We start from the raw sequence: 19,287 nt of genomic DNA, 5'->3' as shown, positions 1-19,287 counted from the left end.
CGGTCCCAATGAGAAAACCCACCATGTACTCCTACACGGCCTCTCATTGGTACCTTTACTAAATCGGATTCACACACTTTACTCTCACACAGTAGGACATGAACACAACCATTCTGATTCATCGTCCAGATGGATCATACCCGACACAACTCTAAGCATAGGAGGCATAGTAAGCAAGCATGGATGAGTAATCACAACAAGACTCAAGCAATTTCTACTCATGCTAAGTGGTTTCAATTATTTACTGTGGAAAAAGTAGGTCATGCAGAGGAATGGGTTCAACTACCGAAACATGTAGCAATTGAATCGTTGTTGTCCTAAAGCAGTAAAAGAGAGCAGGAGCGAGAGAGTGGGTTATATCAGTATGCTCAAGGGGGGTTGCTTGCCTGACAGTTCTAAAGATAGCAATGAGTCTTCATTAATGTCAATGATCACATCGTCAGAACCATCGTCTATCGAGAGGGAACAAAACTGACAAAACAAGAAAGGAGCACGTTCAATGCAATGCAACAAACATGATGTATGATATGGCATGTTAAAGCATATAATTGACCTAGTGGAAAGGATAGTCATATTAAGCGAAGTGGAATTCAATTATAAACCAAATTCCAACTCCAACACTTTGATCAAATTGTCCTAACCATCATTTTCCCCACTTGGTGATGTTAACTTGTTCAAATATGAATGAACATGGCATAAACAGATTTCTTGCATTTTTTGATGTTTTTTCATGTATAAATTATTTTATTTGGAGTTATAGTTTATTTTCTATGATTTTTAGAAGTTCTAAGTATTTTCTGGAGTTAAACGAATCCAAAACATGATTTATTGCGTCAGCTCCGCGTCAGCAGTCAATTGAGCCATCCAGGGTCAAACCTGACATGTGGGATACACACGTCATTGTCACAGTTTAATAACAAGGTTTATTAACTAAGTAATTAATTAATTAGCGGTGGGGCCCATCTGTCATTGGCTGAAGTTTTGTTTAAACTAACTATTTAATTAACAACTAAGTCCTTAATTAATCAGAGGTCGGCCCCACCTATGTGTGACTTAGGGGAGTCAAACCCTTGGTCAAAAGGGCCAAAGCCACCGATGGCTCAACGCCGGCGACACTAGACATGGTGGATCTCGTCAGAAAATCACTACGGGCATCCGTTTTGGGCGTGGTTTGGCTCTACGAAAAGCACACGCTTGCACGCATCCGATGAAGCAAGCGACAACTGCTAGGGTGCACTAAATCGACGACAGCGACGACGTCTGCGACGGTCAGATTACGAGCTTACCGGAACCGGCGCTAGAGGGCAGAAACGACCGGGGAAGAAGGGAAATGGGTTCAGTAGCTCACTGCAGTGAGAGGGACGTGGTCAGCGCACCCGGGGAAGCTCTGCTGTGGACGAATCGAACAACGGCGACCGGCTAGTCCGAGGAAGAAGACGAAGATGGCCTCGGTGATGCAGGGCATTTTGGCTTGATTCCAGCGGCAGAGAGGACCAGGGCGTTGCGGTGGATCTTTTGGGCACAACAGAGGGGCGAGGGGTGGCCGGAGGCTACGTGGACAACGACGGCTAGCTCAAGCAGGGCTCAGCCATGTCGAGGGGAAAGAGAGCAAATGGAAGAAGAGGAACCAGAGAGGGGCGGAGAAGAGAGAGGGGGCTCTGGGGCATCTCCACACAAGGAGATAAGCTCTGGGGGAGGCTGGGAGGTGGCAAGCAGGAGGTGGAGGCCGGCGCATGCGCGGGTGACACCGCACCTACATAGTGGCGGGAGGTGGAAGATGACCTCCTCGCCCCTGGTGGGCTGGGCCATCTCCATCCTGGGCCAGGTAAGCAGGTAAGGTTCTTTCTTTTATTCATTTTTATTTTCTAATTTCTGCTCTTTTGTTTTGGTTTAAATAATATATAACCATTTTAGTAAATGCCGAATGTATATATATGTGGACTAAATGGAAATATCCAATGCCACATAACAATCCTCAGAGTTATTGGACATATATTTTATATGTAGAAAATATATATCCAATGCAAATAGGGTTTGAATTAATTTAAAAGCTCAATATAAAATGTTTCTGTGATCCTAAAATATTGGTTGACATTTTTATATCAGTCCAATATTTTATTAGAAAATCAGGGACATTTTCTTGGATCAATTTGAAGCATTTTCTTCTTTTATGTTGCTTGTTTGACAAAGATTTGAACGATCAGGCTTGATCACTCCTCATTTCATTTTCAAAAGAATTTAAATGGATGCATGAATTCTCACTGATGCAACTAGCTACAAGCAATAATCTAGGGTTGTGACAACTCACCCCCACTAAACAAGAATCTCGTCCCGAGATTCACACGTAGGGTAAGAGGAAGAGGGGACACTAAACTATCACAATCTTCACGATTCAATTGCCCTTCTTGGAGATGTTGATTCATAGCATCATGTTGATCTTTACATGTTTGTCATCGGGATCTTCATCTAAGCACCACGACAAAATAAAACAGAAAACTCTACGGAATTCAATCTTTATGAAGATCGAGCAACTCATGATCAACTCATAGAATGAGACGTGGGAATGTCCCTTGACCTGAGACACAAAACACATAATAGGAATGAGGAAATGAGGCATATGACGAAGGTTCAATTGGTAGGCAACAATTCCACGCTTAAAAGAGATGGTGATAAGGTTTCAAAGTAGCGAGGAGTTAAGTTGCCCTTCATACCATAACGGGGGACCTTAGAAAGGTGACTCGTATAATTATTCCCTTAAGTGGCAAAAAGAATTACTTTTGATCTTGAGATCATTGAAAATCTTCCTACCAGGGTAAGGCAATTCACAAGTGATTGTTTGAAGGAGTTCGAAGAAATGGCATACTCAGCTTGGAAAAGGAACTAGAGTTATAAAACAACTCGCCAAACAAAAGGCACATTACAATTGATACCGAGGATATAACCCAGTGTCTGTGCATGCTCTCAAGAACTTGAGAAATTCCATATTCATCAAGGTTTACCAACATCCATGCCAAGGTTCCTGGCAACACATCATACTGTTGGGAAACGTTGCATGGGAAACAAAAAATTTCCTACGCACACGAAGACCTATCATGGTGATGTTCATCTACGAGAGGGAGATCGGATCCACATACCCTTGTAGATTGTTAAGCGGAAGCGTTAATAAATGTGGTTGATGTAGTGGTACGTCTTCATGATCCGTCCCTCGAAGCGTCCCACGATCCGTCCCACGAACCGTCTCGCGATCCGTCCCACGTCCATTCCGATCAAGTGCCGAACGGACGGCACCTCCGCGTCCCGCACACGTACAACTTGATGACGATCTCGGCCTTCTTGATCCAGCAAGAGAGACGGGGAAGTAGACGAGTTCTCCGGGAGCGTGACGGCGCACCAGTGTTGGTGATGATCTATTCCTACAGGGCTCCGCCCGAGCTCTGCAGAAATCCAATCTAGAGGTGGAACTACGAGGTATAGGTTTGAGTTGCACGTGGAAAAGTTGTGACTCAAAAAGCCATAAACCTCTAGTATATACAGGAGGAGGGAGGGTGCAGCCTTGGCACCACAAGGGAGGCTCCCTTGTGCCGGCCGAACTAGAGGAGGGAGGAGTCCTTCTCCAACTCCACTTGGATTAGGACTCCTTCCTTAATTTCTCACCTCTTTTGGATTTTCCACTTTTTCCTCATGGGCTTTCCTTGGATGACTTTGTCAGCCCATTATGCCTTGTTTCACATCCAATAAACCCATGTGGTCCCCTTGGGGCGTGGTGGGCCCACCCAGTGGGCCCCCGGAACGCATTCGTCACTCCCGGTACATTGCGGGCAATGCCCGAAAACCTTCCGGAATCCAAAAACCAACTTTCTATTTCAATCTTTGTTTCCGGACCATTCCGGAAACCCTCGTCACTTCCGTAATCTCATCCGGGACTCCGAACAACCTTCTGTCACCAACACATATAACTCAACTATACTAAAACGTCACCGAACCTTAATTGTGCAAACCGTGCGGGTTCGAGAACTATGCAGACATGACCTGAGACACTCTCCGGTCAAGAACCAATAGAGGGACCTGGATGTCCATATTGACTCCCACATATTCTACTAAGATCTCTATCGGTTGAACCTCTATGTCAAGGATTCATATAATCCCGTATACTATTCCCTTTGTCCTTCGGTATGTTACTTGTCCGAGATTCGATCATCAGTATCTCTATACCTAGTTCAATCTCATTACCGGCAAGTCTGTTTACTCGTTACATAATACAAGATCCCGTAACTAACTCTTTAGTCAAATTGCTTGCAAGGCTTATTGTGATGTTGTATTACCGAGTGGGCCCCGAGATACCTCTCCGTCACATGGAGTGACAAATCCCAGTCTTGATCCATGCCAACCCAACAGACACGTTTGGAGATACCTGTAGAGCATCTTTTTAGTCACCGAGTTATGTTGTGACGTTTGATAACCCACAAGGTATTCCTACGGTGTCCGGGATTTGCATGATCTCATGGTCATAGGAACAGATACATTGACATGCAGAAAATAGTAAAAATAAACTTACACGATCATATGCTACATTTATAGTTTCAGTCTTGTCCATCACATCATTCTCCCAATGATGTGATCCCGTTATCAAGTGACAACACTTGCCTATGGCTAGGAAACCTTGACTATCTTTGATCAACGAACTAGTCAACTAGAGGCTCACTAGGGACAGTGTGTTGTCTATGTATCCATAGATATATTTGAGTTTCCGATCAATAAAATTCTAGCATGGATAACAAACGACTATTGTGAACAAGGAAATATAATAATAACTAATTTATTATTGCCTCTAGGGCATATTTCCAATAGTCTCCCACTTGTACTAGAGTCAATAATCTAGTTTACATCACTATGTGATTGCAATGAATCTAACACCCATACAGTTCTGGGGTTTGATCATGTCTTGCTTGTGAGAGAGGTTTTAGTCAATGGTTCTGAACCTTTTAGATCCGTGTGTGCTTTTACAAATCTTTATGTCATCTTATAGATGCTTCTACTACGTGCTATTCGGAAATATTCCAAATATCTACTCTACTATACGAATCCGTTTTACTACTCAGAGTTATTCGGACTAGTGTCAAAGCTTGCATCGACGTAACCCTTTCGGACGAACTCTTTAACCACCTCCATAATCGAGAAAAATTCCTTAGTCCATTAGTTACTAAGGATAACTTTGACCGATGTTTAGTAATTCAATCCTGGATCACTATATGTACCCCTTGACAGACTCATGTCAAGGCACACATCAGGTGCAGTACACAACATGGCATACTTTAAAGTCTACGGCTAAGGCATACGGGACGACCTTCGTCCTTTCTATTTCTTCTGTCGTGGTCGGTCTTTGAGTCTTACTCAAATTTACACCTTACAACACAGCCAAGAACTCCTTCTTTGCTGATCTATTTTGAACTCCTTCAAAAACCTGTGAAGGCATGCATTTCATTGAAAGTTCTATTTAGTTGATCTATCTCTACAGATCTTAATGCTCAATGTTCAAGTAGCTCTATCTAGGTCTTCCTTTGAAAAACTCCTTTCAAACAACCTTTTATGCTTTATAGAAATTCTACATTACTTCTAATCAACAATATGTCAACTACATATACTTATCAGAAATTCCATAGTGCTCCCTGATACGTCTCCGTCGTATCTACTTTTCCAAACTCTTTTGCCCTTGTTTTGGACTCTAATTTGCATGATTTGAATGGAACTAACCCGGACTAACGCTGTTTTCAACAGAATTGCCATGGTGTTATTTTGCGCATAAATAAAAGTTCTCGGAATGACCTAGAAATTTACGAGGATTTTTTGTGGAATATATAAAAAATACTGGCGCAAGAATCAACCGGAGAAGTGGAGCGTAGAGCCCACAAGCCCACCAGGCGCCCCCTGGCCGTGCCTAGCAGGCTTGTGGGGCCCATGGAGCTCCACCGCCTCCAATTCCAGCTCTATTTAGTCCCTTCCATTCGGAAAAAAATCAAGGAGAAGAGTTCATCGCGTTTTATGATACGGAGGTGCCGCCACCACCCGTTCTTCCTCTGGAGGGCAGATGTGGAGTCCGTTCTGGGCTCTAGAGAGGGGAGATCTTCGCCATCGTCATCACCAACCTTCCTTCATCGCCAATTCCATGATGCTTTTCACTGTTCGTGAGTAATCTCATCGTAGGCTTGCTGGACGGTGATGGGTTGGATGAGATCTATCATGTAATCGAGTTAGTTTTGACGGGGATTGATCCCTAGTATCCACTATGGTCTCAGATTGATGTTGCTACTACTTTGCCATGCTTAATGCATGTCACTAGGGCCCGAGTACCATGATTTCAGATCTGAACCTATTATGTTCTCGTCAATATATGTGTGTTCTTGATCATATCTTGCAAGTTGTAGTCACCTACTATGTGTTATGACCCGACAACCCCAGAGTGACAATAGCCGGAACCACTCCCGGAGATGACCATAGTATGAGGAGTTCATGTATTCACTAAGTGCTAATGCGTTGTTCCGGTTCTCTAGTAAAAGGAGAACCTTAATATCTTGTAGTTTCCATAAGGACCCCATTGCCACGGGAGGGATGGACAATAGATGTCATGCAAGTTCTTTTCCCTAAGCACGTATGACTACATACGGAATACATGCCTACATTACATTGATGAACTGGAGCTAGTTACATATCTCCCCGTGTTATAACTATTGTATGATGAATACCATCCGGCATAATCATCCATCACCGATCCAATGCCTACGAGTTTTTCCTTCTAGTGATTGCTATGTTACTTTGCTGCTACTGTTACTCTGTCGCTACTGCTGTCACCGCTGCTAGTGTTACTCTGTCGCTATTGCCGTCGCTGCTGCTACTGTTACCATTGCTACTGTTGCTATCACACTACTCTGCTAGTGATACTTTGCTGTAGATACTAAGTCTTTCAGATGTGGTTGAATTGACAACTCAACTGCTAATACTTGAGAATATTCTTTGGCTTCCCCTTGTGTGGAATCAACAAATTTGGGTTGAATACTCTACCCTCGAAAACTGTTGCGATCCCCTATACTTATGGGTTATCAAGACTATTTTCTGGCGCCGTTGCCGGGGAGGCATAGCTATTCTCTGAGTCACTTGGGATTTACGTGTGCTGATCACTATGAGGAATCCGAGAGATCCAAAAACTAAAGTCTTGCCCTCAACTACGAGGACAGGTAAGGAACTGCCATCTAGCTCTGCACATGATTCACCTTCAGTTATGAGTAAGTTTGCGACACCACCTCCAGCTAGAAATTTTGATATGTCGCATGTGCTTGATGATGCTACTTCTGCTATCCATTATGCTTGTGATGATGCTTTGCTTGATACTGCTTTGCCACTAGGTGCATTCCTTGATGCACAAATTGCTATAGTTGCTGCTAGATGTGATGATACTTCTAGAACTGCTAAGATTATTGAAGTAGAACCTGCTATTTCACCTGTTAGAACAAGCTCTCCTAGATATGAATTGCCCGATATGCCTGAGGGTTTTGTTATGGAGGGAGAGATAGCTAAGGACTTTCTTGCTTGTAAGGATAGTATGATGTTGAGAATTTACCGCGCAAGTGGAAAGAAAAATCTTTGAACGCTAGGATGAAATACGACCCGAAGTTTGCTACTTCGCCTATCTTTGTGACCGATAAGGATTACGGATTCTCTGTCGACACTGAGTTAATCACTCTGGTCGAATCTGATCCTTTTCACGGTTATGAGTCTGAAACGGTTGTAGCACAGCTTACCAAACTGCACGATATAGCCACCCTATTCACGATTGAGGAAAATATCCTCCACTACTATATCCTTAAGTTGTTTCCTTTCTCGCTAAGACTTGGTTCACTTCTCTTGCTCCTGGTTGTGTGCGTAGCCCCTAGGATATGATCTACTACTTCTCTGAAAAATATTTCCCTGCCCATAAGAAGAAAGCTGCCTTGCAAGAAATATATAACTTTGCGCAAATTGAAGAAGAGAGTCTCCCACAAGCTTGGGGGAGGCTTGTCCAGCTGATGAATGCTTTGCCTGATCACCCTCTTGAGAAGAATGAAATACTTGATATCTTCTATAATGGACTAACCGATGCTTCTAAGGACCACCTAGATAGTTGTGTCGGTTGTGATTTTAGGGAACGAACCATAGAAAAAGCTGACATCCTATTGAATAATATCTTGTGCAATGAGAATGGTTGGACTATTCCCGAACCAGCTCCGAAGCCAACTCCTAAGAAAAGAGGTATCCTATTCCTCAGTCCTGAAGATATGCAAGAAGCTAGGAAATCTATGCAAGAGAAAGGCATTAAATCTGAAGATGTCAAAAATCTACCACCTATCGAAGAGATCCATCGTCTCGATAACCCGGTACAGGTAGTAGAGGTAAATTCTCTTTGTAGATTCAATGAGAGTGATATTCCTTTTGATAAACCTGTTAGCTTATGCCTGGATGAATTTGATAACTTTGTTGCCAAACAACAAAGTTTCAATGATTATGTTAGCAGAACATTGGAACAGAATGCTCGTATGCTTAGTCATTTAAGTGCTTGTGTGGACAGAAACGTCAATGATCTTAAGCTTTTGAGTAAACATGCCTCTATGGTTACTACTCAGGTAGAACAAGTACTTAAGGCTCATAATGACTTGCTCAATGAGTTGAATGACAATTCTGGTAGAGTCGTCACTAGAGGCGGTAGAATGACCGAGGAACCTTTGTATCCTCAGGGTCATCCTAAGTGAATTGAACAAGATTCTCAAGGAGTTAGCACTAATGCACCTAGTCATGCTAGGAAGAAGAAGAAAGATGATAGGAACTTGCATGCTAGAAACCCTGTTGCTGTTACACCCGAGAATCCAAACGATGTCTCTGTTTCTGATGTTGAAACGCAATCTGATGATGAACATGAGCCTAATGATAATATCAATAGTAATGTTCATGTTGATGCTCAACCTAGCAATGATAAGGATGTGGAGATTGAACCTGTTGATCTTGATAACCCACAGCCTAAGAATAGGAGATACGATAATAATGACTTCATTGCTAGGAAGCATGGTAAAGAAAGGGAACCATGGTTCCGGAACCTATGCCCTTTCCTCCCAAACCATCCAAGAAAAAGGATGATGAGGATTTTGAGCGATTTGTTGAAATGATTAGACCTGTCTTTCTGCAAATGCGTTTGACAGATATGCTCAAAATGTCTCTGTATGCTAAGTACATGAAAGATATTGTGACTAATAAGAGGAGGATACCTGAGGTTGAGATTTCCACCATGCTCGCTAATTACACCTTCAAGGGTGGAATTCCTAAGAAACTATGTGATCCCGGAGTGCCCACTATACCATGCTCCATTAAAGGAAACTACGTTAGAACTGCTTTATGCGACCTTGGAGCCGGTGTTAGTGTCATGCCTCTTTCTCTTTATCATAGACTTGAACTGGATAAGTTGACACCCATTGAAATCTCTCTACAAATGGCCGACAAATCAACTGCTTTCCCTATCGGCATTTGCGAGGATGTACCTGTTGTGGTTGCGATCGTTACTATCTTAACAGACTTTGTTATTCTGGATATTCCCGAGGATGATGCCATGGCGGTCATCCTTGGAAGACCCTTTTTAAACACTGCAGAGGATGTTATTTACTGCAACAAAGGCAATGTCACTTTCCATGTCAACGGTAATTAGCATACGGTGCACTTTCCGAAGAAACAATATCGAGTACACTTCATCAATGCTATTGAAAAAACTTCATCGATTCTTATTGGGAGCTTTGAATGCCCTATACCTACTGTTAAGATGAAGTATGATTTCCTTGTTGGGGATATGAACATCCCCATTGAGGTAACCTAGTGACTATTCGAAAATTCTCTGTTTTTTATGCTATTCGAAAAAGTTTGTCAAGGAGACTTGATCAACCTCATTGACGGATTTCTTTCGATCACCATGAGACGGATGAATCAAGGAGTCACAGCCCTCCGTTCCAAGCTTTCACCTTCGGTTTCTTAGAAGAAAAATGATAGTTTTAGCTTTAGTGTCTCATGTTTTCTGTTTTTTGCGTCCTGTTCGGGATGCTACCTGTGGGTAACCCGCCCTTGATGGGCCGGGTCACCAAAGGGGCGACTCACCTTTGACTATGCGTCCAGTCGCCCAGGAGTTGTAGGGCGGTTCAAAAAGACCATGTGGATGATGGAACGTCAAGGAAGCTCCTGGTCGTGGGGAACACGGCGACTTAGAGATAAGGAAAACTACCAAGAGTACGATAGCAGGACTTTGTAAACCCTAGGGCCTCGACCTGTATATAAAGGCGAGTCCCAGGGAAAGGTTGGGCGAGTTAGAGAGAATCGAGAGGTAGGTCAGGCGAGTTATGCCCTCCTTGTAATCAAAACCACCATTAATCTACACAAAGCAGGACATAGGCTTTTACCTCCTCACGAGGGGCCGAACCTGGGTAAATCCGAGTCTCGCTTTCGCTCACCCCCTTTGAGTCGCCACCAAGGTGCAATGGCTCCATCATCAAGTCCTTTCACAAGGACATCTGCCGTGACAAAACCACGACACGTCCCATAGAAAAATACCCCGAAAATAAAAGTTCTCCGAATGCCGTGAAAATCAAGTATGATTTTTTCTGGAATTTTTGGAAAATTCTGAGACGGACCGCTAGTCAGGGGGATGCACCAATGGGCCACAAGCCCTGGAGGCGCGAGCACCCCCCTGGCCACGCCTACGAGGCTTGTGAGGCCCACGTGCCCCCTCCACTTATTCCAGCTCCCATCTCCTTCTCCTACCTCGAGAAAAAAATGTTTCGCAGCTCAAACCCGTGTTCTCGCTCTTCTTGCTGAGATTTTCGATCTCCTTGTGCAAAGCCCCATTCACCAAATTGTTTTGGGGAAATTGCTCCATCGTATGTGACTCCTCCATTGGTCCAATTAGTTTTTGCTCTAGTGCCTTATTCGTTGCGTATTTTTGCTGCCTTGGTGACCCTGTTCTTGAGCTTTGCATGCTAATTTTAGCTGGTTCCAAGTAGTTTTGATGCGTGATATGGCCTCTAGGCACTTGAAGGAGTAGTTGCTATGAGTTTCGTTGAGCCTTGTTCACTTTTCCTTAGAGTCACTAAAATTTCAGAAAATTTCAGAGAAAGAAAAAGGAAAAGATGAGGAGGTTCCTAAGAGGCTCTTCAAGCCGTGACCCCAAGGATGATGAAAATGAGAAGAAGAAACCCAAGTATCCGGTCCCCCGAGTTGCAGAAGTTCGAGCGTGCGAGTAGCCAAACGATGTGTTCTTACGCGCCGCCGTACTTTATGAGGACTTTTACTACTTGGTGGAGAACACATGCCTTACCGCCTTCATTGAAGATAAGTGTCCGCAATACTTCCTCCTCACTAATATTTTCATGCAAAGCTTTAACTTCTATCCAAGGAAGAATCTTTCTATGGTTGAGTTCAAGTTATATGATATCCCCGAGCGCATGTCACTTCAGGATTTTTGCAATGTTTGCAAATTACCTTATGTTGGGGATATTCATGAACCTCGTCCACGGGACTTGGAGGCTTTCATAGATACTATTGCAGCAGGAGAGGAGAGAGGAGTGTCTTGTGCTAGAGCTGCTAGCATACAATTTCCCATGCTTCAGTACTTCTCATTATTCATGGGAAAATGTTTGATTGGCCGTGGGAAAGCTGGGGACCTTAGCTCCCCAGATCTTGCGGTTTTGCGCGAAGCCCTTTATAATAATAAAACTTATAGCTTGGGCGCTATAATAGCTCAACGGTTGAACACGAATCGTTCTAAAGGCGTTGCTTATGGAGGTATCTATGCTACCCGTCTTGCTAGACATTTTGAGAAGCCCATTAGACTGGACGAGGAACAAGAGATTCTTCTTCCTGAGAGATATCTAGATTATGATAGCATGGTTCGCCATGACTTTCTTGATAAAATATAAATAAGAGGATGATTTATAACCTAGTATTGAGTCAGGGTACTCGTGAGACTATTACTTTGCCCGCTCCTTCTTTGTTCAATCTTCATCTAGGCAGGTACATTATTATGCCCTCAGACATCTATGCATATTGGGGCATAGCACCGCCACAGGCGCCCGTGCCCGAGCTACCACTCGAGTACCAGACGCCAGTTTATCAGTGGGAGCCAGAGGAGCTCACACAACAGTGGCACCCTCAGTACACTCCGGAGTACCCCGGAGACGGTTATTTCCCTCCTTGGGAGTAGGCCAACTTAGGCCAAAAGCCTAAGCTTGGGGGAGTACGTGTTTCTCACCGACTTTGTATTCTTGCTTACACTTTCACTTTGTTAGTCGGTGTTCACACTTCGCCACTATATCATCCATGCTAGTTTATTTATTTTTCTCGCTTTCTTCTTGTGTGTTTGTGTAGTTTGAGAAAACCCAAAAAGATTTCTTTTTCTTCTTTTTCTTGTTGGGAGCTTTCCCGTGTAAATAGTTTTCTTTTTCTTTGGGTCAAGGTAGAAGATCATGGTCACAATGTTTAGTGGCTCTCGCATGCATACCTATTTATCTGTCAAAGAGCCATATTACTTTGTCTTCTCCTTTTTGTTTGCTTGCATATTCTAGCTTAGTCCAATGCACGAGCACTCTTATTATTGTTCACATCATTCGGTCGTGCAAGTGAAAGGTAATAATGACAATATATGATGAAGTGACTGAGCGTGGAAAAGCTGGTATGAACTCGATCTATTTTGTTTTTGTAAATATGACTAGCTCATCGTTTCTAGTTCACCTTTGTTGTGAGAGAAACATGTTTGCAATGACAACTTAGAGATCATAGTTTCTGATGCCATGCTTAATTAGCTAGGAGCTTATAATGGTTTGTCTTGGATGCTAGCATGAATTTTGAGATGATTATGATGTAGTATGATAGGATGGTATCCTCCTTTGAATGATTCAAGTGGCTTGACTTGGCACATGTTCACGCATATAGTTGAAACACAATCAACATAGCCTCTATGATATTCATGTTCATGGTGATTTATGTCCTACTCATGCTTGCACTCAATGTTGGTTAATCTCAATGCATTTTGATGACTGTTGTCGCTATCTAGTTGGTCGCTTCCTAGTCTTTGGCTAGCCTTGACTTGTACTAAGCGGAAATACTGCTTGTGCATCCACTTCCATAAATCCAAAGTTGTTCCATATGAGTCCACCATAGCTACCTATATGTGGTATCTACCTGCCGTTCCAAGTAAATTTCCATGTGCCACTCTCTAAACCTTCAAGAAATAATCTGTTTTGCATGCTCGAACCGCTCATCTGGTGACAAGGGGCGATCAATATCTTCCATGCTAGGCGTGTTATCCTCGATATGTGTTTATTCACTATCATTCACGAGAAAGGGGCCGGTATTTGGAATGCACAGTTCCATGCTCAAATCGAAAAGATAATTGCAAACAAAACTCCCCCTAGATTGTTGTTGGTATGGACGGCACCCGAGTATTCGGCTAGTCGTGGAGTGTGATTGATCGGTGGTGGGGGAGTCAAAACTTTACTTTTCTGTTTGGGAACCGCCTATAGTATGTGTAGCATGGAAGATGGTGAAAACTCTTGGTCATTGCTTTGACAATGAAAGCATGCCACCCCAAATTATTTATCATTATCTTCAAAGCTTGAACTCTGGCACCTCTACAAATCAATGCTTCAATCTGCGAAGGTCCTATCTATTTATGTTTCTGTTGAGTCATCCTCTTCTTACAAAAGGCACCAATTAGAGAGCACCTCCGTCATTTCTATTGTTTCTTTTTTATTGAGATTGAGTATGAGTGTGACTGGATCTTCTTTGCCATGAATTACAATGTTCAGTCAGCCATTGGTCTTTGAAGGTGTTGTGCATTTATGTTTTGCGGTCTCAGAAAGAGCTAGCGAGATACCATCTGATCATATTGCTTCATGATTGTCTTGATTGAAGTGTTGACGTTTGAGACTCATTATTATTGCTCGGTAGTTGATTATGCCATTGATATGAGTTTACCATGAGACCTAGATGTCATTTGCTTATGTGTTTAGCTTATGAGCTTGCTGAAATTGTGGATATTAGTTAGACATAGTTGCAAGAGTTCATAAATTTTTTTCTTTTGTCTCTTTCAGTTTGTCAACTGAATTGCTTGAGGACAAGCTTGGGGGAGTTGATATGTCTCTGTTGTATCTAGTTTTCCAAACTCTTTTGCCCTTGTTTTGCACTCTAATTTGCATGATTTGAATGGAACTAACCCGGACTAACGCTATTTTCAGCAGAATTGCCATGGTGTTGTTTTTGCACAAAAATAAAAGTTCTCGGAATGACCTGGAAATTTACGAGGACTTTTGTGGAATATATAAAAAATACTGGCGCAAGAATCAACCGGAGAAGTGGAGCGTGGAGCCCACCAGGCGCGGCCCCCCTGGCCGCGCCTAGTAGGCTTGTGGGGCCCATGGAGCTCCACAGCCTCCAATTCCAGCTCTATTTAGTCCCTTCCGTCCGGGAAAAAAATTAAGGAGAAGAGTTCATTGCGTTTTACGATACGGAGGTGCCGCCACCACCTGTTCTTCCTCTAGAGGGCAGATCTGGAGTCCGTTCTGGGCTCCGAAGAAGGGAGATCGTCGCCAGCGTCATCACCAACCTTCCTTCATCGCCAATTCCATGATGCTCTTCACCGTTCGTGAGTAATCTCATCGTAGGCTTCCTGGACGGTGATGGGTTGGATGAGATCTATCATGTAATCGAATTAGTTTTGACGGGGATTGATCCCTAGTATCCACTATGTTCTGAGATTGATGTTGCTACTACTTTGCCATGCTTAATGCTTGTCACTAGGGCCCGAGTGCCATGATTTCAGATCTGAACCTATTATGTTCTTATCAATATATGTGTGTTCTTGATCCTATCTTGCAAGTTGTAGTCACCTACTATGTGTTATGACCCGGCAACCCCGGAGTGACAATAGCCGGAACCACTCCCGGAGATGACCATAGTATGAGGAGTTCATGTATTCACTAAGTGCTAATGCGTTGTTCTGTTTCTCTATTAAAAGGAGAACCTTAATATCCCGTAGTTTCCATTAGGACCCCGCTGCCACGGGAGGGATGGACAATAGATGTCATGCAAGTTCTTTTCCCTAAGCACGTATGACTACATACGGAATACATGCCTACATTACATTGACGAACTGGAGCTAGTTACATATCTCTCCGTGTTATAACTGTTGCATGATGAATACCATCCGGCACAATCATCCATCAACGATCCAATGCCTACGAGTTTTTCCTACTAGTCCTTGCTACGTGACTTTGCTGCTACTGCTGTCACCGCTGCTACTGTTACTCTGTCGCTACTGCTGTCACCGCTGCTACTGTTACTCTGTCGCTATTGTTGTCTCTGCTGCTACTGTTACCGTTGCTACTGTTGCTATCACACTACTCTGCTACTGATACTTTGCTGTAGATACTAAGTCTTTCAGGTGAGGTTGAATAGACAACTCAAATGCTAATACTTGAGAATATTTTTTGGCTTGCCCTTGTGTCACACCCTGATTCTGCTATCACTTGTCTTTATTGTAAAATTCTAAGCTTGTTAAAACTTTTTCAAAACTAATATTGTGAGTGCCATGATTGGCATTGTATGCTTGGATGCTTGATCATGTGAAGTTTTAAAACCCTAAATTTTCTTTTTGGTATTTTACTGATTTCCAAAAACCTTTGGTAACCAAAGTAAAACCACCTTGAGATTGCACTACATGTCCTTGATAACAAGCACTGCTACTACTCATATTTGGTAATCTGATTTTACCTATCTTTATATTTCAAAACCATAAAAATAATAATTTTTGTGAGTATTTTCCTAATTAAATAACTTGTCCATTTCTAAGGTCAGAATTGGTATTCCAGCATGGAAAAATACTTTTGTGCTTTGGAAAAATCTTACTAAATTTAGATATGATCAGAAGGACATACGTTTTCCATACATAGGATTTAAACCCCATTTTATATTATAATTTTATATTATATTTATTGATTAAAGCTATAAAAGCTATTTCTGTCTGTTTTGGCATTTTGAAATATTTCCAAAGTAAATATTCTCAATAAATTCCTAGAAAATTCCAGTGATGTCCCTAAGCCTTGTTTGGTGTCCACATAAAGTTTCACCTTGATCAAAGGTGGATAAGGACCCCAAATAACCCAAAAACCCTGTCTGTCCAGAATCAAGTTAGAGGAACTCTACATAGCAAAGTTTGTCCAATGAGGCTAAAACTTTGCAGGAGTGCTTAATACCTCAAATGAGGGTTCTACACCAAAAATGGGATTTTTGGGACTTAGTTTGCCCACACTCCCTTTGGAAGGAACAAATCTGGTCATATTGGAGTGATTTCAAGTTTACAAAGCTAAACTTGTCCCTTGGAGCTCAAATTTGGTGGAACTCCATGGTTTACCCCCAAAACAAAACCTGTTAAGTATCAGCACTAGTGGTGGGGTGCAACCCCTATGACCACTGTCGAACACCTTCTGACACATAGGAAAAAGCCACGTTAGCCAGAGCTAAACCAAACTCCTTTGCTTCAAACTCTTAGATTAAGCAGCCATCACCTGTATCTAACCCCAGTCAACCGGCCCCTCACTGGTTCAAAGTGCAAAGGCCAAAAACCCCAATTTAGACCTCAGTTCATGACTGACAACACCAGTATTTCTTGCCTCCTTTGACAAGCCGAAGCTCCCACTAAAACCAAACAGCTAGCCACACCCCCAGCAAGTGCCAAGACATGCTAGAGACGTCCAAAGTGCCTCAGAGCGCACCAGCATGCCGTGGCATGCCAAAACTACGCTCTGGGTGCGCTACAGGGAGTCACCAAGGTGGGGGTGACGCCCTCGGCCAGTTCCAGCCTCCCCTGAGATGTCCAACCTCCTCCTCAACAGCCCCTCTACGTCGGGCAAGCCTCAGGGCCCCTCCTCTCTCGCGCTAGAGCTCGCGCGACGCGTGGCCGCGCACTCCAGATTCAGTCAAGCTTGCGCGGCCACGAATGCACGGCTATCCTCTCTGTCTGCATCAGACGGTTCGGGCAGTTCAATACCATGTCCTGAGACCCTGGTTTCAACCCCAACGTCTCTCTGCACCCCCATGCGCGCCACGGTGAGTCATCGGCCCTGCCGAGTCTGCTCAGCGTTGCGGGCCTATAAATAGCCCTCCCCCTCGCTCCAGCACCCCTCAGATAGCTTCCCCGCATACACTAGCACCTCCCTAGCCACCCCAGCAACCTAGCACAGCCCCGGTGCTCGAGATTGACCGAGGCCCCTCCGCCTCGGAGCTCCGGTCGATCTCCGGCTACACGACGGCTCCTGCGCCCCTCGACCCACCAAACAGACCCCCTTGACCCCAGGAAGCTTTCCCGCAACTCGCCCGAGCTTTTCCGTGTCTCTAGCCACCCCTCGACGACTTCTCGAAACCCCTCTGCCACGGCCTCCACGTCGTCGACGAACCCGTGCCTCCCCGTCGTTGTTTCGACCACCAGCAGGTAGGCGACGGTCCGGCGAACCCATTCCCGTACTCATTGGAGCTTGAGCACGTCGGCAACCACGCCGAAGTTCTCCTCCTCCTCTCTGGCTGGAGGTAGGAGATGGCCCCGACAAGTGTGCCCCACCTGTCGATGGCCCAGCCTCCTCCCCCGCGCTAGCCTCGGCCACTAACCGCAGGGTCCCGCGCATCAGGTTCAAACCTGACGGCGCGCGCGCCTGGGCAGGCCGTCGGCTGGCCATGGGCCAGCCCAGCTCTGGGCCGAGCCAGGCCAGGAGCTGGCCTGTTTTTCTTTTATTTTTAAACCTGGACTTCTAAGATTTTTATAAAAACATTTAACAAGTGTAAAAATATAATTCTACCACTGTTATTCTTCTAAAAATGTGTAGTATTTAATGATATGCTTAGATGAATTTATCCAGCAACTAATCTATTTTACAATATTAAAAAGGGCTAAAATGGAATAGTTTTGCTTCTGCTTGGTTGTTTTTAAAAATATTCCTTCAAGGAAAATTAGGGAAAGTATTTTTAAAATGATATCTTAGATTTATCAGTAATATGGAATTTTTTCAAAATGACTTTGTGGACTGTTTCTTTGTGAGCTATTTTTTATTTATTGTTTTATCGATGATAGAAAACCCGTGTGATGAGGGAATCAGAGCGGAAGACCTCGAAGACCCCGGATACTTAGCTGACCAAGGCAAGCAACCCTTTGACCATGACTAAGCAAATTTTACTTTGCACGTTATAATAGCAAGTATTCGCGTTGCATATGATCATAAGTGCCGGTAATCATTTGATATGATTTCAGCGAAGGCTCCCCCGGAGCACATGCATTGAGCTTGACTCTACCCCGTAGGGTCATGCTAATACCATGTTGACAAGTAAAGATAGGAGTAATATCATCATCAGCATGATATTGTCACAAAGCAAGAGTTTTTGAAAACCCCGTCGGGTGCCACTAATGCCTGAGGGTGATGATGAGTTAGGTGGTCACTTTTGGTGAAGTGATGCACCCGGTATTTGTGTGAGTAAGGTTTCGGAAATGGGATTAGATTTATGATGTGTCGACCGTCCCAACCTTACCAGTACGACCACGTTGCCCCTTATGGAACGGGGCTATGTTAATTACTCTGGTCGGTGCTAGCAAAGAGCCACATTACTAGTGGCGGGAGTGATATGTGGTCACTCTCGTGACGGGGTCGTGCCGGGTAGGACGACTATGCCATTTTTATGAGTTCGAGTCACACCGTTGGTCCCCACATGGTCGATACGGTCTAGAGTTGGTGCTCGTAATACGTACGACATGTGGGCTGGTACCAATCGAGTGGACCTCTTTGTCTAGTATCATCAGGGGAAAGGCATTGATCGGGTACTTATCTCGGGTATGTGATATACCGCGAGCCGTGGATGACACGGAAGTTTCCGGATCTCGTGGGTCCAGCGTACTACCTCTGCAGAGTGTAAACTATTCGAACAGCCGTGTCCACGGTCAAGGACAATTGGGTAATCCTGCTTAAACTACGTCCTGATATTTCTGCATAAACCAAGTGCGCGTGAGTGAGTATGTGTATGGTGATAAGAAAAGTGTTGCTATGATAGCAATGATATGACCGAGTTTGGTGACTTGGCATATAGGGTGTACCCGGATGGTTCAACCCTCAACAGATATGTTGATATCTGTAACCTGTTCTTCAAGAGCAATTCTTTAACTTGATGCATAAGCAGTGATCAATTCGCCCCGAT

This window comes from Hordeum vulgare, chromosome 6H (genome assembly GCF_904849725.1).
Source record: "Hordeum vulgare subsp. vulgare chromosome 6H, MorexV3_pseudomolecules_assembly, whole genome shotgun sequence".
Classification (NCBI taxonomy): domain Eukaryota; kingdom Viridiplantae; phylum Streptophyta; class Magnoliopsida; order Poales; family Poaceae; genus Hordeum; species Hordeum vulgare.
Note: the sequence above shows the minus strand (reverse complement) of the source record.